The sequence below is a fragment of the Pteropus medius genome, unplaced genomic scaffold (assembly GCF_902729225.1).
Source record: "Pteropus medius unplaced genomic scaffold, Ma_sr-lr_union100, whole genome shotgun sequence".
NCBI lineage: Eukaryota > Metazoa > Chordata > Mammalia > Chiroptera > Pteropodidae > Pteropus > Pteropus medius.
The window spans coordinates 5,595,420-5,620,636 of record NW_024346062.1 but is presented as its reverse complement, the minus strand read 5'-3'; positions in this window follow the sequence as shown (position 1 = coordinate 5,620,636).

Below are 25,217 nucleotides of genomic sequence, written 5' to 3'. Positions count from 1 at the left end.
ATCTAAAGGGTATCATTATAATAATTACTCTTTGTTTCCCATATTCACCGTTAGGATTTGGGGATCTTGGTCTCTAGAATTACTAGATACTTAAAATATTTACTAAATTTACATTGATATTTTTTCTAATAATCAAATAATAGTAATTTATTTTTGTAAAACGCAGCTATATGCAGCTTTGATATAACCTATTCAGTAATATTAAGTATTGGTATTGCCTGTTCTTGCAGTGCAAATGCATGGTATTCACATTTGTGTTATCAATAATGTAGAATTATGTCACAAATGTAGTAGTATGGGAAACTGGGATTGCAAAATGCTACCTACTGGAAGGATGAATTTGTTCAGTTTCTTACCCCAGATCTTGGAATTGTATTAGAGACACCTTTTTTTCTGTCTTGATGCTTAATTTATTACCCAAGTGTTTTGAAAAAAATGTTTTAGTTCAAATATCAAAGAAGAGCTATAGGATGTTCTCTACTTTCAAGCCTGGCTCACTAAGATGCAAATATGATGGTGAGGGGGACTCAGATAATCACAGTTAAGTGTGTTTCAAACTGACTTGACATGTAAGCACACAATTTTTATTTTAGAAAACTTACATTGACATACTAAGCTAAAAACATCTCTTCAGAGAAAACATATATGCTTGGTAAAAATCTTTATAGATTTTGTCTACATTTATATCTATATTTTTATAACAAATAATACATAATATCTATACCTAATTATATGTATATGAAAGAGAGAAAGAAGTAGAGAAAAAAATCATAAAGGAATTAAAGTTTGGACAGATCAAATGGTTTTATGCTATACAAAGTCTCGGAATAAACTTTATTATAATGTTAAACTAATTTATTGTATTTTATTTATTTTTTATTTTATTTTAGGCGAGGCAACCCTTGGTTGACCTCACAGATTGCAAGGACCATTTCAGTTTACAATCTCTTTTTTTTTTTTTACACCTACAGCACCTGGTCTTCCTAGGTGGTCTCCTATCTATTTTAAAATACAATTTTATAATAATACTAGGGCTGGTTTACTTAAATTATCTGAACTTTTTACATGGTAGTCAAAGTTTTCAATCTTATAACATCTTCTAGATAATACATAGGTTTAATATTCATAAAATACAGGTATATAAATATGTATATAAAAAACAAGTAGTGAAAATGTGGGTTCAGGAGTCAGTATCCCAGGGTCTAAATCTAAAATGTATTAGCTATATCATTTTGGGCACGTTGCTTAATCTCTGTAGCCTTATTTTCCAAATCTATAAAATGAGGCTAATAGTAGTGCTTAAATCATATTGTTTGGAGAATTGATTTAAATGCATAAGTAATGTACTTAAGAGTGTTTTGCTTATAGTGATCACTCGATATTGGTGTATTGTTATTATTATTAATTATTAATATTATAGCATACAGAACATAAAGAAGAGTTTCAAAGTATTTATCCTTGATATTTTAACATAAATTGTCTTGTATATTACAGTGGAGTTCTGAATAAAGGGGCAGGACAAGGAAGCTGGAGGTAGACAATCAGGAACAGAAAGAAAGATGAAAAGTCTTGCTCACCAAGGCTGCACATAAAATACAAGATACCCAGATAATTTGGAATTTTAGATAAACAAGGAATATTTTAATGTAAGTATGCCCTATTCGATATTTGGGACATACATATACTAAAAATGTATCTTTGATTCTTTTGGACATTTAAATTTAACTGGGCATCCTGTATTTATTTTTTAAATTGTTTGTGCTAAATCTTTCATCCTGTGCCAGCACCAAGGAAAAATCATATAGCATATATAAGATAATCCAATTTATATCAAATAATGTATCTATATATGTATTTTGTATTCCTATATAAATTAGATTCTTAAAAAGTTATGTATTAATCTGTAGATATTTGCATTATATATCATTAAAAGGTACAGTATGATATATAGTATATATTATAGAAAATTAAAACAAGCATAAAACTATATTATTTATATATATATACATACATATTCTTACAAGAAGGTATGTTTAAAAACAAGGTAATATTATATGAGGTGCAAAATACATTCATAAAATGAATCTCAGAATTGAAGTTCCATTAGTTTACAGAGTGGGATTGGGAAGAGTTGTGTTAATTTTTATACTCTAAAGCTCATCATTTAAAACTATTAATAAGGTGTTTAATGAATGCTGGGTCTGAAATATCCACATTTTTTTATGCTTAGATATGGAAATTTGATTATGTAAGCATAATTGATTTAAAGTGATGCCCACATTGATTTAAGCTCTCTCTTTAAGAAACATAAACAAATACAGTATCACAGTTAGGATTTTGTTTTAATTCAAGAAAGAGGAAAAGAGTACTGATTCATTTAATTTGGTGCAGATGAACACCTGAGAATTTCGCCTATGAATCATATATTCAGAAAGACACAAAATTACGATGACTTTCTCTGAGACCAGCTTTAGATAAAGCCCTGATGAACCAATTACAGCTATTTTGCGAGGATTCAGAAATTGTCTTGACATTAACTGTTTATTATTTTTTTTTTATTTTTGAAGAATATGAGCTTCCAGCTTTCTCCCTGTAACCATCAATTATTTGTTTACTAGATTCTGAGTCTATAATTCATTAGAATTTCTTATTTTTTCTGTTACTTTCTTTCACTTTAATATACAAAATTAACACAAATCAAATCGGTGGAGGTAAAAATCTGATTTTATTTGTATAATGTTTAGCTGCTGCCATTAATAATTTCTACTGGATCTGCTATAAGTTTATAACTTAAGATAATTATTCTAATTGCATGAGCAACTTTAATTGTTAGTTGGTATCTCTTTTTAGTTAAATTAAATGGAAAAGCTATATCAGATAATCAAAACTGTTAAAATAATTGATGTAATTATTGAAGAATATAATATAGTCCAGAATTTTAAGCTAAGATTAATTTATATTCCAGAATAATTTTAAAAATCTTTTATATGAATATGCACAGGGAGAAAAGAAAAAAAAAAGCCACAAAGGGACTATTTTTCTCTGTCTCATCATTAAAGATATAAAGTATCCTAGTTTTCATATTCAAAGAAAGACAGTGACCCAAATAAATAAAGCATAAGGTTTGAATTATTTTTCTAAGGTACTCATCATTCTGTTGATGCAATCTCTCACTTTAATTTAGTTCCTATTGTGGTTAATGATACACTGTTTAGGTGATTTATTGAGGTGAGAAGTCAATCTGTGGTCACTTAAATAGAACTGAGATAACTATAAGATCTATAAATATAACCTCATTAGTATCCTGCCCTGATTAATTATCTGAATTCAGGAAAAATGTAATTATCAATATCATCAAAGTGTTGACAAAAACAGTTAATATGTACTGAATGTTTCAAATGTTTTCTGAGATAGTACACACCTATTTGCCCCTCAAAAAAAAAAAAAAAAAAAAATCAGTTTAAACATTTGAAAATCACTCCTACAGTTACTTTGCCTATAAGATGGCCTCTAACTGCTCTGTCTTAATGTTTCTTATTTTAGCATTATTTGGATATGTATCATGGAAAATTGGGCTCTATTTACCTTGTAAAAAAGATTTTGTTCACAGTAAATCTATGCACTTTGCCACAGATTTCCTATCTTCTTAAACTTTAATCTCTTGTTTTACCCACTACTATTTTGGTTTCAGTAAACAAAGATTCATTCAAGTTTCAGAATAAGTTTTTTTAAATAGAGTAAACAGAGAGAGAAATTTTATTTTAAGGTCAGCAATGTCTCTTAGAATCCAAGAACCAAAATATTAAAGCTTGCCATTCTGGAAGAGCAAAGTTGGGAACACAAAGTAAATCTGCTCATCTCTCTGACTCAGAAATCCATCTCTATTACTATTCTTTTACCATCGTGGACCCAGTTCCAACACAGCAAACATGGAAGCATTGCTCTTAGAACTATAATTCTAAACTTCTAATTTATTTTTTTTTAGATTTCTTTTAAGTAGAATAACAGTATTAGAAACATATTTTCAATTATTTTTAGAGAACATATTGTTCCACAGGATAGGTGTGAAGAAATGTTTATGAGCTGATAAAGGATTTTAAACTAGCAGAACCATGAATGATAATGAAATCAAGTGTAAAATTTGAGCAGGAATTTCTTGTATATTCAATCCTTTTTTAAGTGAATAGTTAAATGGAGAGCACATCTCTTTTTTAATGTTACATTAGTGAATACATTGCACTCTTATTGTACTCCAGAGATGTTAGAAGTGTTCTGTAGGTATGCACAAACTAAAACAACTAATTTAGTCAACAATCAACATATATAATGTATCATAAATTTCCTTCTCACAATTCGGAGATGGAGCGATGCTCTGTGTTACCAGATATGGGAATTCTGTGTACTATTCTTGCAACTTTTCTGCGATTCTGGAATTATGTTGAAGCACAAATTTTAAATGTCCCTTTGTTTAAAGAGATAACCAACTTCCCCCGAAATTCACACATATTGCCACTTCCACCACCACCATAGGGAGTACTATGTAAAGAATAAATAAATAAGAGAGAGTAAATAGAATTAATATATAAAATGGAATGAATAAATAAAATATGAATATAAACTCTAGAATCACCAACAGCAATCTTAATGCAAAACCAAGATACAATGAATAATATTTTTTATATCTTGTTTAATATGTTTAATATGTAGAAGTAATGTAACATTATTGAGATATAGAATTCACAATGAGGAGTCAGCCATAGTAAATTTGAAGTATTAATGAATGAAGAAATCATTAGAAAAGAGGTTTTTCCAACTAAAAGATTTATATCTAAAACAAGAAGATAGAGTAGTTCATGAAGGCAAATAGGATAAATTGTAATTGAGAATAGTCTTTTCTGGGAATTTTTTTGGTTGTCACCTTTATTGAAACTTGGTTAACTTGAGATGATATTTGTATGACACTTATCTTAATGTATGACTAAAGCAAGGGCTTGAAATTTTTTTTTTTTACCATCATATTTATTAACTACCTCAATGATTTTTCAAGATTCCATCATACCTGTTTGTATCTCTACAATGAACTTCTTTTTCGATCAGGTTGAGTTTGTGTCTCTTCCTGATCGGTAAAATCTGCATCAAAATACAAGTCTTTTTGTCAGAGAAGGGAGACTTCTTTTATCAGTCAGCAATGCCTTTGCAATTTAAGTTTGCAAGGCTTTGCCCATGCACTTTTCCTCCCCAATTTGATAGATATTATAATCCTCAGTGACAAATGACAAGATTTCGAAATATCACCTCTTTCTGAAAATATCCCATTAAAAAAAGAAAATTTATATTTATTTGTTTTCTCATGAAATGTTGTACATAAACATTGCTTATTACCTCTTTTATCTTTCATTTTCCAGTTCATTATCAGCAACTCAAAGACCAGAGTACTATTCAGTAAAATTCGAATCTATAATGTATAGCATATACCTTGGTATATTGTAAGGCATCAGACATAAATCGATAAATGAATAAAATTATTTGGTGATGTGAAATTAAAATGAGTCACATTTATTCAACAAATATTCAGCGTCTACTCTTTGTAATGCATACTGATAGGTGCTAAAGATAGTGTTCTGATCAATATACTCTTGTAGATAACATTTTAGTAAAGCAGACAGATATATATCTAATTGCATCAGTTATTATTTAATTACAATTGTAAAAATGTCCTATGAATAAGAAGTAATGGTGCTATGAGAAAGTAAACAAAAGATATATAGTCTGAGTGGTCACTGCTTAGTGAAGAAGCAACATCTCAGAGAGGTCTGACATATAAGTATGAATAAACTAAACAATGTACGGAAAAGGAAGAATTCCAGTATGTTCTGGAAGTTAAGAATGACTTGTATGGTGGAGACCAAGTAAGAGAATGGCATCAAAGGAAACATGTGAAAAAGTTAGATTATGTTTTTTTGAAGCAGACTTAAAAATAAAGAGGGTGTGTTTAAAAAGATTTAGAAGATAAAATCAAAGGGCTGCAGTGAATAAATAGAAAGCAGGCAAAAGTAGATGCAAGATCAGTTCATAAGTCAATGCAAGAAAAATGATAATTTGATCTCAAGTTATGCCAGGGAGGTGGAGAAATGTGGGTAGATTTGAGAAATATTTAGAGGTAAGATAATATTTAGAGAAAGTTAACTTTTAGGGTAATAAAAGAAAACCAGGGGGAAAAGAGGAAAGAACTAGGTCTGTCCAAAGGAAAAATACACTTTGAAAATACACTAAAGATATTGTATTTGCATGGTCAACATGACCATAATTTCCAGTGGATTTAAAAGATAAATAACTGCCAGTCTTACTTATCCATCTTTATACGGCTGATTTGTACATCTTTATTGGAGTGAAAAAAAAGTTGGAAGACAAAGATTCACTTGAGATTCTTAATGAATTTTAAGTACCATTATGCAATGCTTTTTCAAACTCTTTTGGAAGAGATAAAATCTTAATGTGACATTTATCGAGAATGTTCCTGGTTCATCAGATGCAACAAGAAACAACCCTGATTCCTCGTCCTGAATATACAGAAAGACTATAATTCAACCTTCATTCCACTTGGTCAGGGCTGTGTCATTGATATCTGGACAATGGAATGTGAGTGGAGATTTTGTACCTCTCATAAAACATCTTAAGGATCCTCTACACACTCTTCATTTATCTGCCAGCCAGCAAAATGTGGAAGATACCTGGTAGGTACATTGGGATAAGACAGCCAAAAAATTGAAGTAACTTAGGTTCCTGTTTAACTACTTTGAGTAGGACTTTTTAGTTGAGCCTCCACACTCACATGGGATTGCGTTAGACAAAATCCCATTAATTTGAGCCCCTGAGATTTGGGGGATGTTTGTTATGGAAACTAATATAATATAGTGCTGCCTTTTTTATTTATTTAAAAATTATATATATTTGTGCCAAGAAATTCTCCTAAGCACTTTATGAATGTTAAATCATTTAATTACTATAACGACTCCATGAAGTAATATTATTCATGCTATACAAAGGAGGACATAAAAATGCAAGTTCACACAGCTAGTAAATAGCACAACCAACATTTATCTGCTTCCACTCTGCTGGTACATTCTGGCTATACTAACTAAATTCAATTGAAAATCCTTTTTAAAAATGTCCATTTGTGGGAACAACACTTTATATTTTTCCATACTCCCAAATATTTTAGAAATTTTCTGTCAAGTCTAATTTAAGGGAGAGACCAGAAAGGTCATTTCTCCTAAGTTTCACCTTCAAGAAGAACCTCAATTGTAATGTGGTTATGTTTAAGTCATTGTATTTTGTGTGTTTTATAGCAGAACTAGTTAAGTGTAAAATATTAAAAGTTTTGTAACTTCATTTTCACACTTTTTTATTTCCTTTTTAATTACCAGAAAGCATCAATAATTAGAAGTGTCCCATGCGGGCTCTTAATTTCTGACAGCCCTGTTTCACACACTCACTGGTGAGAGTATCTGGAAAAAAAAAAAAAAGACGTTGTATATTTTCTGTAGCTCTAAATGAACTAAACAGGACATCCCATTGAGTACCTAAAAGTTTGTGGAAGCTGAACAGTTATATAGAAATGTTCCCTAGCACCTCCAGGTAAGTCTCCAATGAAGTTGCAGTAGGAAAGATAAGTGACATAGAGAGACTGAATACTAATCACCTGTCTTGAAATGAACTTCAAAAACCTTTTATGTTCATCTAATTCTAGGGGGGATAATATATAGTTCAACCTTTTCTATATTCTATAAGAATTGTTAGGCCACATCTAATTAGAAGTTGTGTTATTGACACAGGAGATATTTGACTAGGGCATTTGGGCCACCTCTGACTTATTTTGAAGAAAGTCCTGGGGTCTCAACGTTTACTTAGCTCTACTAAAGAGAAAGGAAAGACCTGCAGCTAATGAAATGTCAAAAATATAACCCCTCTAAGTGTTTGGTTTATCCCTTCAGCGTGCACCAGAGAGTCAGCATCAAGCTTAAACTTAAGTCCCTATACAATCTGAGGGCTTTGAGTGGTGATGAATATTTGGGTTTCTTTATTTTTCTGTCAGTCATTTTTTTCCTGCTTTCCTAAACTAAAATTATTTCTTCCTAAGAAATAATCGCATCCTCGGGATTTGGGATTACAGAGAGATGATTCATATGTTAGGTTGTCATTTTATTCATCTACATAAGTGACATGCATATGTGACTTTTGTCAGCTAGCTAATATGGTCTGAGAGACACTAGCAAAATTGTATGTGCTTGTGTTTATTTTTACCTATCACAATTTATTAACTTTATTCACATCCTTCTTTCACATGCAAAACTAATTTAATTCAATTTAAAGGCCATTTATGGGTTTATTGGTCTTCTAAAGAGATCTAATCAGGGAGAATAATCAATTGAGTAAGCATTTCTTAAAAAGATGTCGGGTTGGGTAGGAGAGGAAAATTTTTTTACCTATCTTAGCTCCATAAGAAATGATAGATTAACAAGAGAAAAGCATACAATTTTTTTTAATATAAATGGGAGGCTTCATGAGGAAGTGAAGACCAAAAGAAATGATGAAACCTAAGTATTTATATGGTAAGTTGCACAAGAGAGGCAGTTATGGAAAAGTAACTAAAATATATGGGGAGAACAAAGGAAGATTAAAGTCATTTTAATAACGCTTCTGCAGAATTCTCTTGGCCTGGACTCACCATTGCTGGTAATAAGAATGTTTTTTTTTTCCTTCTGGTATAGGAAGGACATCTTTTACACGGGAGTTTTGTCCCCTGCTTTCAGGAAGAAGAGGGCCGGTCAGAGCATCCTTGCACCTGCTATTTTTCAAGTGCCTTAGATAGAAAAAATTCTCAAACCAAAGTGGCACATTTCGGTGTAACATATTCTACCAACCTTCAGTGATGTAATAAAACAAATCAAGGAATAGAGGTTGAATTTTCAGGATTTGAGTTCTAGATCACTTTCCTAATATTTGAATGAAATTGAAAAATCTTTCAAATTTTTGGGAGCCTCAGATTTTCCATTTGTTAAACCAAGATAGGAATCTTTAATAAAAGTACTATTATAATGTAAATGAAGCAATATTTTATGTGAAAGCACTTAAAAACACTAAAGTTTAGCAAATAGTTTTAAAAATATTGGAAATAATGCAGGTTGTCATGGTAAAATGAAAGTTTTTATTATTAGAATCATTTTCCAGTTTGATATTTTTATAACAAAGCATATGAATGTTTAAAAATGCTCTCACTAAATAACTATTGAATGTATAACAATGCAATACAGCTTTTTAGCATCTTTTCTAGAATTTCACTCATTTTTATATATTAATCTAAGGAAAACATAACAAGGATAAATGAAGGTCTAAGAAAATATGCATGGCACTATTTAATTTTAAATATTAGAAATTTCAAATCAGAAGGGAAAACTATTTTCTTGAATATTACAATCATTATATGTGACATCCAGTTACAAATGTACATTCACCATTGAACAAGCAAGTTCATATTGCCTGTTAATATATGACTCAAAAAAACCTCACCTATTTTATAATGCATTGATTTATTATGATTTATTTTTTTACAAAAAAATTTACTGAATTTCCTTTGTATTCATATTATTTGTATTTTCTGAAACAATTTTAGCACAATGTTCTACACTAATTATTCACTGTATTACAGATAGACCTCGAATTATAGGAAAATTCAATGTGGAAATGGCCACATTTTTCTTTTGAAAAAAAATTTTTTTTTTCAGTAGGTATGCAGTCTGATATCTATATATGGCCAAAATTTTTGAAAAAGAAAGATGACCTTAAATGAAATGAATAAGGAGAAAAGAGACCATAATAGTATAAGTTATTTAAAAAGTTAAAAATTTTAAATTAGCTATTTGCGAAATAAGAGCAAAAGGGCCTACTTCTACATTTACCTATTCCGCTGAGTAATCCAATTGCTGTTTTAAAATTTTTGTAATTCTATAATTTTATTTTGACACATTTGAAATGTTATTAATACTATATTTTAAAAATCAGCATTCAGTGTTTATATTTATTTTGGCTCTCACATTTTTTAATATAATTTACTATATTCTTTCCAGAAGAGTGTTTTTGAATTTCCAATGAAAAAGAAATATAATATTAGAAATCTTACTTTTCCAAAAATTTTAACTCTAATATAAAACTATTGGAATATATATTATTTTCATTTAGATAAAATTGATCTTAAAAATACATGCTACTTTCAGTTTTCCTAAAAAAAGTCCTAAGAATATTATTCTGAAAGATTAACTTTTTAATGATTAAATGTTTATTTGGTTTTTCTTCTGTAAATACATTTGACATTTAGACTCACACGCTCAAGTATTGAAGTTTTTTTAACTTTGTTTAAAATTAAATTTATTGAGGTGACATTGGTTAATAAAATTATACAAGTTTCAGGTGTACAATTCTATAATACATCATCTGTATATTGCAGTGTGCATTCACAACCCAAAATCAGATTTCCAGTTTTGTGGGGTTTTTTGTTTGTTTGTTTTTAGTTGTTCTTTTTCACAGAATGGTGGATCATATTTAACTTCAGAGTTACATAATCAGTTACATATGACAGTGACTATAGATTCGAGCAATAATTGAGGAAATTTCTCCAGCAGCTCATAAAATTATATGTCTTACTTGAAAGCACTGAGGGATGGCCTGTTAAACAGGTTAAGAACTTTCTAGAGTAGCATTGGAAGTTATTTAAATCGCAATTACAGTTTATAGTACAGCTGTTAAAATCCACGAAACCAAATTTTCAAAATAATCTTTTCCATTTATCTACAAAAGTTTGCCAAACGTTTAATTTGTAAGCATCTCACTTGGGCCCTTTTCCAAATATACACCTTTGAATGAATAATCTCATCTTTAGCTTTACACACAAAATTGAAAGTCTGTAGGTAACCTATCATATCAGCAGACTTAACTCTGCTTCATCTAGGTGATGCTTTCTTTAAATAATGCTTTTCATTTAACTTTCATTTAAATAAGACGAAATAACTACTAAATCTCCTGAAAAAGAAGAGAACATCTTGAAGAATTTCTTTTTTTTAATGTCTATTAAAATTGCCATATAAATGTTATGAATTTAGTTTCTAAAATCTATCCATAATATTGTAAAAAAGCCCAAAATATTAAAATGGCAACATTAGTGTACTTATCCAACCAATGTAAATGTTGGCAGATAAACTGAACATATTAATATGTCTAGATAATTTTTATTTAACCACATGTGTATTAATTATATTTTCAACTTCCAAGGAGCAAACATTTTGTACTTAAATTTTTCATCGAGTCAAATAGTTGCAATTAGCACTACAGGAAAATACTATTCAAAAATTTATTTAGTTATGGTCTGTTTTATTACCAAAATGGATTAGTTCTAAATTACAGTAAACAAATTGGACAAGGGTAAAAATGCGGTTAATTCAATTAGCTACTCCTCTTTTATAGGTCAAGAAAGGGTAATGAATACCTGGAAGCCTTCTGATCTTTCTCATAAGTAAAATGGCCTTCTCTGCATCATCTTAAATTTTGAAGCATAACTTTATTTTTTCCCTCGCTATACTGCTAAAATATTTGAATGCTAAAAACTTAAGTAAATAATGTAAAAAAATATAACTACACCAACACTATAAATCCAAATTTTTGTAGAACATGACATATAAATGAAAAAGTTGTGCCGGTGTAGTTTGTAGTGATTAAAAATAAAGGCTCTTCTGCCCATTTTTTAATTGGATTGTTTGTTTTTTGTTGTTGAGTTATATGAGTTCTTTATATATTTTGGACATGAACCTCTTATCAAATGTATCATAAGTGAACATCATCTCCCAGTTGCTTGTCTTTTTGTTTTGTCAATGGTTTCCTATGCTGTACAAAACTTTTTAGTTTGATATAGTCTCATTTGTTTATTTTTTCATTTGTTTCCCTTGCCCGAGGAGATATATCTGAAAAGAAATTCCTATTAATAATATCAGAGAGTTTACTGCCTATGTTTTCTTCTATCATTTTTATGGTTTCAAGTCTCACATTTAAGTCTTTAATCCATTTTGAGTCTATTTTTGTATACAGTGGTCCAGTTTCATTTTTTTTTTTGTCATGTATCTGTCCAATTTTCCTACCACCATTTATTGAAGAGACTGTCTTTACCTCATTGTATATTCTTACCTCCTTTGTCATATATTAAGTGAGCATATAAGTGTAGATTTATTTCTGGGCTCTCTATTCTGTTCTATTGATCAAAATATCTGTTTTTAGGCCAGTACCATGCTGTTTTGATTACTGTAGCCTTGTAGTATAGTTGATATCACATAGTATGATACCTCCAACTTTGTTCTTTCTTGAGATTGCCATGGCCATTCAGGGTCTTTTATGGTTCCATATAAATTTTAGGATTATTTGTTCTAGCTCTCTGAAAAATGCCATTGGTATTTTGATAGAGATTACATTGAATTTATAGATTGCTTTAGTTAGTATGGCCATTTTAATGATGCTGATTCTTTCTACCCAAGAACACGGTATAATCTTCCATTTATTTGTATCTTCTTCAATTTATTTTTTCAATGACATAATTTTCTCAGAACAGGTCTTTTACCATCTTGGCTCATGTGATTCCCAGGTGTTTTATTGTTTTCAATGCAATTGTAAATGGGATTGCTTTTCTAATTTCTCTTTCCAAAAGTTCATTATTGGTATATAAAAATGCCACTGACTTCTGAATATTAATTTTGTATCCTGCTACTTTACTGAATTTATTGATCAGTTCTAGAATTTTGGGAGTGGATCTTTAGGTTTTTCTATATATAGTATCATTGTCATCTGCAAATAACACAAGTTTTACTTCTTTCTTTCCAATTTGGAAACTTTTTATTTCTCTTTCTTGTCTTATTGCTGTATTGCTGTATTGTCTTATTATTGTATTGCTAAGACTTCCAATACAATGTTGAAGAGGAGTGGTGAAACTGGCATTCTTGTCTTGATCTTAAGGGAAACGCTTTTAGCCTTTCCCCATTGAGTATGATGTTAGATGTAGGTTTGTCATATGTGGCCTTTTTTATGTTGAGGTATGTTCCCTCTATTCCCACTCTGCTCAGAGTTTTTATCATAAACGGATGCTGGATTTTGTCAAACGTTTTCTCTGCATCTATTGATATTATCATATGGTTTTTATCTTTCGATCGTCAATTAAAAAATGGGCAGAAGACCATTTTTCTCCAAAGAGTAAATACAGATGGCCAATAGACATATGAAAAGATGCTCAAGGTCACTGATCATCAAAGAAAAACAAATTAAAACCACATAAGATAACACCTCATGCCTGTCAGAATGGGTGTCATCAGTAAATCAAAGAACAACAAACGTTGGCAAGGATGTGGAGAAAAGGGAACTCTCATACGCTGTTGATGGGATTGCAATTTGGTACAGCCACTATGGAAAACATCTGGAGGTTTCTCAAAAAATTAAAAATGGATATACCTTTTGACTCAGCAATTACATTTCCGGGTATTTATCCAAAGAAAACCAAAACAATAATTTGTAAAGATCTTTGCACCCATGTGTTCATGGCAGCACAATTTACAAGAGCCAGGACATGGAAGCAACCTAAATGTCCATCAACAGATGACTGGTTAAAGAAGTTATGGTTAATATATACAATGAATATTACTCAGCCATTAAAAAAAAAATGAAATCCTACCATTTGCAACAAGATAGATGGACCTAGAGGTTATTATGCTGAGCGAAATAAGAAAGATAAATACCATATGATTCCACTTATATGTGGAATCTAAGGAACAAAAAGAACTAATCAAAAACAGACTCACAAATATAGAGGACAAGCTGGTGACAGCCAGAGGGGAGAGGGGTTGGGGGACTGGAAGAATGGGGTGAAGACTTAATGAAGTTCAAATTAGTAGTTGATAGATGGTCATGGAGTAGGGGAGCACAGCATGGGGAATGCAGTTACCATTAGTGTAATGGCTAGGTGGATAGCTAGAGAAGAGAAAGAGCAATTGGAGGATCTTTTTATAAACTACATAAATGTCTAACCAATGTACTGTATACTTGAAACTAATAAAATAAAATTTTAAAAAAATAAATTGATTTTTTTAAAGAAAAAATAAAATAAATAAAAATGTAAATAAATAAAGGCTCAAAGGGTTTCAATATCAATGTAGGCCCCACAACATAGGAGTGATGATAGCTTAGAAAAAGTATTTAACATCTCTAAGCTTAAATTTCCCAATCTGAAAAGTGGAAATAATAATTGCACCCGCCCCTCAAAGTTTTTGGTAGGACAATAGCAAATAATAAAGAACAAGCTTTCAGCACAGAACCTGGCAAGGACTCTGTAAATAAGTATTATTATGAGTAAAATAAAATTAGTATAATCAACTATTATTCTTACAAAGGAGCATCTATACACACACACGTATGACTCTCCAAAGAGGTATATGTTCAGTAGCCATCCAGATAGTCTGTATGACCCAAAACATATTTAGTATATTATAATTTCATCAGCTTGAAGGTCTAGTGTCTTAAGGTCTAGAAGTTGTCCTCGGAAGAATGTGAGAAACAAATGTGAGAGATAAATAAAAGTGACATGAAAGGAAATAGAGAATCATGATGCAAAGCCCCAGGCACTATCCTGGAATTTTGTATGTGTTATCTTAGCTAATGGTCAAACTCAGAGTTAGATTACTATTATAATTCCCTTTTACAAATGAGAAAAATAGGATGTAGGAAACCAATTATATATACTACCTCTAGTGGGGGAGATGGGATCTGACCTTAGGTTTATCTGCTACTGACCTTATCCATCATTTTACAGCTATACTATTTGGCTTCTCATAAACAGAATTTCAGATGTATTTGGACATACCGAGGTTGCAGAAATAAAAACATGCATCATTAGACTGAGAAGGGTGTTGCATCTAAGCAACTGAGAAGGAGAAAGTAGGAAAAATCATTTCAGTAGATCATTATCTGAGCTCCTGAAGCCTTAGTGGTTGAAAGTCTCTTTGAATTTTGCATAACATAAACTTAATTTTCATCACAATTCCTCTTGTATAACATTGTTCCTGGATTTTCACCTCTCTAAATTTTAGTTATCCTTTATTTAAAGTAGAAATAATAAGGTAGCTTTTAGGACCAAATGAAATAATGTCTTCAAAGCATTTAGCAGAGACTCTAGTAAATAGTGATGTAAGTGTATCATTGTTTTATTGTTATGTTGTTTAAATAACAAAGGTAGCCCATGACCTGAAAGAAGTACACATTAGTAAAGATAAAGAACAAAAGTAAAACCTTTGTGAGCATAGATGTAATTTCCAGGGACAAACAAAGCTTTGGATAAAAGTTCTGGGGTCAGATAGAACAAGGTTTCAGTTCTAGCCTGTCATTTACAAGCTCTTATGATCTTGCCCAAGTTAATTAGTTTTTTTAATTTTCTATGTCTATAAATGATATTAGTAATAACAATGTGGAATTATCTTTGTCAGGATTGATTTAGATTGTAAGATTATAATTGGTAACAATCCAGTCAAAATGTTCTTCAGATATGGCCAAATTTAATTCTTTTAGTTTATAAAAATTGAGTCACTCTTTATTAGATTATAAAAACACCATGTAGTATTAATTGCTAATTAAAATTGTTTCTATGTAAGCATTCTATATATGTTAGCTATTCAAAAAATTATGGGATGAGAAAGTTATACTTTTACTAATTTGATACATGGAAGCATGAAAACAAAATAATTTTGTTTTAAAAGTTGTTTTATGACAATAAAATAGCAAATGATTTTATTAATCTTTTTGGCTCTAGTTTATGCAAAGAAGATAAAATCTTGCTTCTTTGACTTTTATATAGCTCAGACTGCATTTTCTTTTACAAAAGAAAAAATATGGAGTACAACTTCAAATAACAGGTTTTAGTACTATATATGGAGGAAAAAAAAAAACAAAATTATTACATACTGGAGCACTCTGGTAATATTCCTTCCAGTTTTCATCATGACATTGTTTGGCACTGGAGTATTAAAGATGATTTATTATAGATATCAATTTTATTTTCTGGTGTGGCCTTTATTGAAATTTTCTGTAGTATTTTCTTCTTTATGGAAATGCTCCTTCCTCTCAGGAAAGCTATGAAGAAATTGCTGACCGTCATGTAAAATATTATTTCATTCTATTGTCTATGAAAAAATTCTGTATGCAACCTAAAATTTAACCCTGAATTTTTATAGCAGAAAGAAGACTTAGAAATAAAATAGAAATGAAAATGTAGTATTTTCAATTATACTGAAAAGAATAAAGATTCAAGCCCAAAACACAGAGATCTTTTATAGCCACATACAAATGGAAGAGAAAAGAGAAAGAATATATTCAATCCCTAAACTGAAGACAAGGATAAGAAAGTATTATGACTTTTAAGTCTCATTTACAATATTCCTACCTCAAAGCATTATCAAATATCATAAGTTCCTGTTCTGCAACAGTAATGATGCAGTTTGAAGTATAATGGTAAAAGAAAAGGAGTGATATGAAAAAGCAGCAGGAAATCGTTGTGCTGAAATCTAACTTCTTTTAGGAAAAAGATTTAATAGGAATCTCACTGTGTGAAAAAACAAGTTATTTAGACATAGGTAAATTGACGTTTCAGTCCTTTCAGCTCTTTGTTGCTTGGGTCCTGATATTATCTTACATGCGAGCTGACTTTTTATAGCTTCTTGCATAATCATATGTTGGGATATATGATGAAAGTAAATCATACAAAGACACCCAGATGGATTTAGAAAAGTTTTCACCTACTTTGGCATATGTGTGGTCTGAAGATAGGCATGAAAATTGCTAGTCATGTCCCTCTGGTATTATATGTAAAATATTTTAAAAGAGAAACTCGGAGAAAAAAATAATATTCACCCTATTGCTAGGATATGAGTTGAGCATGGCTCTAACTTCATTTTAATTCAGAACAAGCTGGAATGTGTTCCAGGACATATTTTATCAATTTTATTAAGATATAATAAAGATCAGCTCAGTTATCCATTAATGTACACTTGGTTTGTTTCTAACTTTGAGTTTTTGTGATTACAGCCACTGAGAACATTTATGTACATATCTTTGTATTAATATAAGTTTTTATTGTCTTTGGTAAATACCTCAGAGTCAAATGGCTGGGCCATAAGATAGGTTTATGTTTAACATTTTAAGATACTGCTAAACTTCCTAAAGTTATTATACTATTTTATATTGCCACCAGCCAGTTATGAGATTTCCAGTTGCTTCATATCCTCATCAGTACTTTCTTTTTCAACCTCTTTACATTTCTCCATTCTCATGGTATGTAGTGGTATTTCATTGTGCTTTTAATCTGCATTTCTTGGATGACTAATATTATTGGACATTTTATCATGAGATAAATAATTAGATACTCCCTTATGGAGTATCTAAATAATTAGATTTAGATAATGTCCTATCTAAAGATAAGCTGTTACTATTTCATTGTTCAAATAATAAAACTGGCCTTCGGCAAAACATGTATTGTCTAATATAATTCATTCGGCAAATATTTGGATCAGAATTTGAATGCAGGCATCCAAATAACAACAAATATGATATGCTGTTTTCATCTGTACATAATTATGTATTTTGTGACCTCAGCACAAGAATGTATTCCCCAAAAAAGTTTTATTTCTCCCAACCCCTAGCAGTGTGCAATGTACATAGTATGATTAAATAAACTTAAATGAATGATGTTCATTAAATGAGAAATTCCCTTAGCACCAGTTCTCAGAAAATTAATGGGATACTTTAAAGTGCCCCAACATGAACTTCCTCAACTTACTTCACTTCTGCATAAAAATCTCTTTATTCATTCACCTTCCTTTATTATTTTTTGTAAGGACAAATCTGCTACCTTTTTTCTTGGTGATTTATTTCAGTGACTCAAAAGTAAGAATGTTATCATTCCTCCTGTCATCGACAGGTTGTTTCAATTACATATTTCGTGATATAATAAAAATAGGGGATGCAATATTTCAAGCACATAAAATGTAGATGCATACAGAAAAAAACTGGAATATAAAAAATAAAATGGCTGCTATTTTAGGGTTATGGGATAATATGCCAACTTTTAATACATATGCACATGTAACATGTATATAATATAATACATAATATATTATATAACATACATTAAATGTATAACTAATATGATACATATATAACTAATGTAATATATTATATATAACTAATATATAGTATATGTAATATATAATTATATATGTGATATACAATATATAATATGTGATGTTATAATATATATTACATACATAATATATTTATTAGTACTATACTACTTTAAGAGAAAAAAAGAAGTACGGGAGAAGAAAAAGATAAAGGCTATAAGGGATTCATAATAAATTATTTTTCCTAACTGCCTATATTGTTTGTTGTACTATAAACATTTTTTTTGGCATAATGATAGTCATAGGACTTGATATACGATTTATTTTAATCTTATGCTTGTTATGTACCCTGTCAGTTTTATCACTTTACTTTTTTTCTACGTAGTTTTTAAAATTAGTGGAAATTTTATGGATAAAAGTTAATGGAATGTTTTAAATGCATGGTTTTTCTTGGTCACTTTTCTGCATACAGTGCTTCTGCCTAATAGGATTTACATGTTTTATAATGGTTCTCACACTTTACAGCAGTTTTAAAAAATACCAGTACTGGATAGAACCCCTACCCTGAAAACTTATTCAATTATTCAGTTTTGGGGTAAAAGATCTGATATATTTAAAAAGCTGCCCATGTAATTCTAATGCACAGCAGTGTTGACTACTAGTTATTAACTACTGAGCCATTATATAGAAACAAGTCCCAATGATGCCAGATTGGGATTTATGTATCTCCTCATCAGCTGGAGTAGCCATCTCAAGTAGGATAGGCAGAGTATAGAATGGAAGGAAATATGAGAAGTTAATTCCTGTGTTCTTCACCTGAGAGAAGAATGAGCATTTTATAATTCCAAGCAAGTTTGGGAGGTGTTTGAAACCCATGGACGAAGAACTTATATATGGTTGAGTTTTTTTTCTTGAATGCCTCCAGAATCAGTGCTCAACAACCTCACAGTAATTCTAGGTCAGTCCCCACTCTGAGATTTAATTGTTTGTGTGGTAGGCCCTTGGTGGAAGTTTAGTCAATGAAAAAAGCTAAGTCTTAATAGAATTAGTTTGATGAGATTTTTTTTTCAGTGTCCTCAGTAGGTTCAGAGATCACCAAATGAAATTAGAACAGAATCTAGATCACAAAAACAAACATATATTGGAAATGGAAAAATGATTGCGAGATTTTGGGGAACAAGGGAGTGTTTAGTGATATTTAAGATCACTAATGATAAGTGATGTTTATGGTACCAAAGTAAAGTATCACTATCGGCATGTATAATTAGATTTCTATTGTTCTTACTGGTTACGTGACATTAGTTATCTAGCAATATATTTATCTTTACAAAAAGTTAAATATCTTATTACAAAAAGTAAAATTGTAACATCAGACACTTAAAAAAAAAAACCATCACCTAAAATAAAATCATTTACAATGAGAGAAGTTATGCTCACAGAAGGGAAAATTCTCTTTTGTGAGTTACTAAGTGCTTAAGAGGGACATAGATTCTCATATGTGGCATTGCTAGCCATAAATTTAGGGTAAGTAAGTGGAAAAAAATGGCCATGCATATTGATTTATCTCAAGGAAATAAATTTCCATGATTTAACAAAATATAATTGTATAATAAAATTAAATGAATAAAAAAGAAAATATAAGGTTATTCTATTTTTTCTCCACAGCTTTTTAGGAAACATGAGCTTAAATCCAAAATAATTGGTAACAATATTCTGAACCCGAAAATGAACTCTTCCCAATAATTAATTTCAATGTTTTACTGAAGGAAACCTGTTCAAATTGAAATTTTAAATAAAATAATAATTACAACAATAATAATATCGAATCAATACTTTTCAGAAATAAACCTAAATTATAAGATTCAGTTAGGCTGTAATGATTACATTCATATTAACTTTTAAACTACATGAACTTAGGAAAGAACATTCCAGTTTCTGTCTTCTTTCCTCTCTGCTCATTGCTCTTTTTGTTCCAGTTAATCCTCTCCATTTGGGTCTGCCCTCAGATATTAAAGGCTCTTTGGAGTTATAATAATATTACTAATTTTTTCATAATGAATTTTTAGATAATTGCATTTTTAAGCAGATAAAACATATAACTTTTATATAATCTACAAACTTAAAACAAATACACTATTTTGCCCCTTTATACACGCCCCCCATCTTGTTCCCAGAAGCATACATTTCAGTTCTTCCTAGTTTTACTCTTCACATTAATAGTGTACTGTGCTTGAATTCATCAATTTTAGACATTTCTTATTATGGTAGATAATGAGTTAACCTTTTTTTAAATCACTTGTTCCTTGCTGTTTTTCCAATATCATTATATCACAAATGAGGTTGTTTTATCAATAAAATTTCCCTGCCGAAACAGTCTTGGATAGTCTGGATTGATTTTGATCTGAACCCTCTATGTTATTGTTATCCTAGGATTTCTTCTTACCATAGTGTTAAGAATTTCCTTCATCTTTCTTTCACTCAAACTCCCTGATTCCTGAATTGCGTGTTTTTCGCTTTCTCAATTGCGGTGAAGATATCTGCAATAAACATAACAGGCAAAGAATTTATATTTAGAATAGTAAATAAACAAATACCAGAAATCTATTCTTACAAATAATACCAAAATATCAACAACTAAAAAATGGTCCGAAGATTTTAGCAGATTCTTCATAAGGGTGGATATTCAATAGACTAATAAGCATATGAAAAGGTGCTTAACTATCATTAACTATCATGAGAAAACAGACTGAAACCAAAATGAGATAACACTATACAACCATTAAAATGGATACAATGAAAAAGAATTACAGTGTCAAATGCTGGCAAGGATGTGGAATCGCCAAGTACTCTCCAGCATTGCCGGTGAGTGCGTAAATTATTAAAATAATTTAACTGAAATAACTAACACTTTAAAACCCTTTGCTGCTATTAAAAGCTGTGTTAGCTTCAGATCAAGATCATGCAATTTATTTACTACTAAAGGTAAACAATTCCTTTCGAAACTGTCGAAATCAATTTTCTTCAAATCATGTCTGGTTTCTGCCACCATTAGTTTTTCTCTTCCTCTCACTTAACTATTGTGTACAAAATTCAACTTTCTCAATCAATTTTCATAATAGTTTCACTTACACCAAGTATTTCAATACTTGAGTAATAACTGAGAGGATCCGTCACCCACCTCAAGGGCTAAGATATTCAGTGTCCCTCAAATTCTTTTATTTTCATTCTCTTCTCACATACCTCCTTATGCCCTCAGAAGCAACACAATTCTCTCCTCTGGCCTTAAGGACAGCAGTATAAAGGCTATTTTTTCATCAAATCTAGCAGAGGTCATCAAGGTTTTTTATTCCAAACATTCAGACTTGCTGAGTAAACTTGTCTGTACCACATTTCACATAATACATTCAATTTATTTAGTAATGTGAAAAGCAGATGAGAAAATGATAATTTGGCTAAGCATATCTAGAGAGACTTTATAGTTGGGCCTCAGCAAACTGTTCTAATAAGAAGTTCTGTGTCATGGTTCATTTGATCTTGTTATATAGCTACACACAGAGGAAGTACATTCACTAGGAGATTCTTTGAAAGAGATAACAAAGACTTTGAAAAGAGAAATAAGAGTGTCTAAACATTTAGATCCCTGACTTTTCAGTAGGCCTACTCTAACTAATGTTAGGCCTAATCAACAAACAATTCTTGTTGTTGTTGTTTTTAAATTTTATTTATTTATTTATTTTTGTGGCTGATATGGAAGAAAGTCCAAATAAAGGAAGAGTCCAGTTTCCAATAATATGTAACATAGAGCTGGAAAATACTCTGCACTTAGGACCAGCCTAATAGAGTCCATGTGTCAACTACTCATTCAGTGAACTGGGAAAATACACTTAACTGTTCCATTAAGTCGGATAGTGACAACTTTAAGGGGCTGTTGTTGAATAGTTAATGTAGCGATGTAAATAAAATGATTTTCAAATTACAAAATGAATGAAATTCAAGGAAGTATCATTTGTTATATTTTTGTATATTTTTCAAGAGCAGTTTCTTTTTTCATGACCAGATATATATTTGTGTAATTGCTAATATAAACCCCATTACCCACTTTCTCTTGGTTTATACATAATACTGAATAATACTGCATGTGCCTAATTCAGTTTACCTCTCTAGGGGATAAACAAGTGCAAACATTCTGGTTGCTTCCTGTCAAAAAGGCAAAAAATTTATTCTTGCTACTGAGAGTTTACTGGGCTATAGTGAATTGCTAAAGTGATTCTGGCCCTCGCAAATGTAGAAAATATGCATTTTATAATTTCTAAATTGCCAAATGAGTAGCTGAAAAAGTACTGTTAGTATTTATTGTCTAATATAATTTCTATAATTGAAATTGTGAATTAGAGCAAACTTTAGAAATTGTTACTATATATATTTTTAAGGGACTTACAGTTCATTAAAGCAAATAATATATTTGTAAATTTGTGAGTTTGCTTATATAAATATATGGCCTTTAGACTTAGACATTTTGGAGCATGGAACACCAATGTTACATATAAACATAAATGTATATATGTATACACACATACATATACACATTTATATGTACATAAAATATGTAAGAAATATAATATTGAAATAAATATATGACTTATTGATTAAGTATCATGCTCTAATGTTGAAACATTGCCCAAATAAAATGAAATTTCACCTCATTAATGAAGGAGCAAATGAAATTAAACATCAAATTTAACACTAGGGGGAAAATAGAGATATACAGGAAATAAATAGTTTCTTAATTATTTGAATAATTTGGACACTGTTTTTTAGATGCTTAAAAGCTTACTCTTTTACACATTTAGTTCTTTATAGTCTCTATAGGAGGGAAGCACACACATTAAGGACAGTAGTGAGTAATTCCAAGGGTCTACAGGATTGTCTGAACTGCCACTCAATGTAGATATCGCTTGTCTTAAAGAAAACTTCTTGTTGAGTCAAACCACAGCCGAAGTCTGTTAATAAACTAAAGCTGTTGAGCATAAATAATGAAAATTATGGGTAAAGGGTAGCAGAAACTGAAATAATTTTATAGAAGTAAGTTTTGAAGTAGTATAGTTTTGCTGTTTCTATGTTCTGTCAATAAACAATACAGTATAGTATGTTATAGTGATATAGTTTCTCTTACATTTTCACTTTATTAAAGACAGACAAATGGCAGAAGTAAAATCACCAAAGCACCCTTTTTTCTCCTCACGAGTTATAATCACAATACTGTTCCATTGTCTTTTTACTTATTTCTGTCACAGAGTTGTTCTGCAACATTGTCTTTTTACTTATTTCTATCACCTAGTTGTCCTCGCACAGTCTGGGGGAAACCTAGCCTTGATGAGACATGCCATAGTTTACCAGTGCTTTTTGTCCAGGCTGTGGTTTCTTTAAGACTTTTGAAATAGTGACAATTGTTAAATCATTTTTATAGCACATGCAGACTGAACATATACTACAAGTTTCTGAAAGCCCCATAAAAAATTAAAATCAATTAGTAACCCCAATAATTTTGCACTGACATGTAGAATACAATAAACCTGAGTTTGGCTTGTCCATAAAAAATGGAATGATACTTCCCACAGATTTGTGCCCAGTAGCAGTAACTATGAAAGTACCTGTGGTAGTTATGAGGAAAACCAGAAGTAGGAATTAAGAAAAGTTTGAGTTTTTCCCATAAGGAAATGCCAATGATGTACTGTAAATTGACAATAAGGTCATGTATTGGAGGAAGGGGAACATAGTAAGAAAACTCTTCATTTAAATATTACACTATTCAGGTAACATAGACTTGGAAGGGAAGCAAATAAATGTTGGAATCTAAAATGTACCACACAAAAAATTAATCTTACCATTCTGCAAAGTCTCAGAAGATTATATGTATTAGTTTCTTATTACTGTTGTAACAAATTACCACAAACTTGGTGGCTTAAAACAACATAAATTTATAATCTTACAGTGGGAGGATCGGAAGTCTTAAAATGAAGGTGTGAGCAATACTGCATTCCTTCTGGAGGCTCAAGGAAGAAATCTATTCCCTTTCCTTTTCTAGTTTCTAGTTTCTAGAGACCACCTGCATTCTTTGGCTTGTGGCTCCTTCCTTCATCTTCAAAAGCAGCAGTATATCATCTTCTCTCCTCTCTGACTCTGACATTCCAACCTCCACCTTATAAGAACCCATATAATTGGACTAGGCCCACCTGGACAATCGAGAATAATCTCACCATCACAAAATCCTTAACTTAATCACATCTATAAAATCTCACAAAGTAGCATATTTACAGGTCCTAGGGATAAGGACCTAGACATTTTGGAGGGACTATTATGCAGCCTACCACACAATGGAGGAAAATATGATTCACATTTTACTAAGAGAATAAACTTTCTTTACTTTCTAGTATGCATTTCCCATCAGCAATTCCAAATTTTCAGATCTGATACTGTGGAAGTCTCAGGCCTACAAGGAGCTACAATTCAGCTTATTTAATTCATATCATTTAATGGAGAAATTCTTTGAATGAAAAAAAAAACTCCTTTGGCAATTATTCTGAGAGACTGGGACAGGGATTTTGAAAATATTTGTGTTTGGAGCGTTCCACAGGCAGGAACTTTCAGCTATGAACTATATTGGAAGAAATGGATCATCATTTGTTTTCTATACTATTAAATATTTCATGGTTTTAATTATAACAAAGAATTTGGAGAATCCTTTAAAGTTTTTCAATTATAGGAGTTAATCTTCTTTAGCTAGCCTGTAGAATTATTGAAATCACCACGGGAAAAAATACTGTTTTTTGTTTTTGTTTTTTAATTTTCAAAACGCATGTTACAATCATTGTATTGGACAAATATTACATGTTTGTTACCAGTGCCTTTGATAATGAGAGACTCTCTCTGGATACAAGGAAATGTCTTTATTTTCTTGCTTTTATT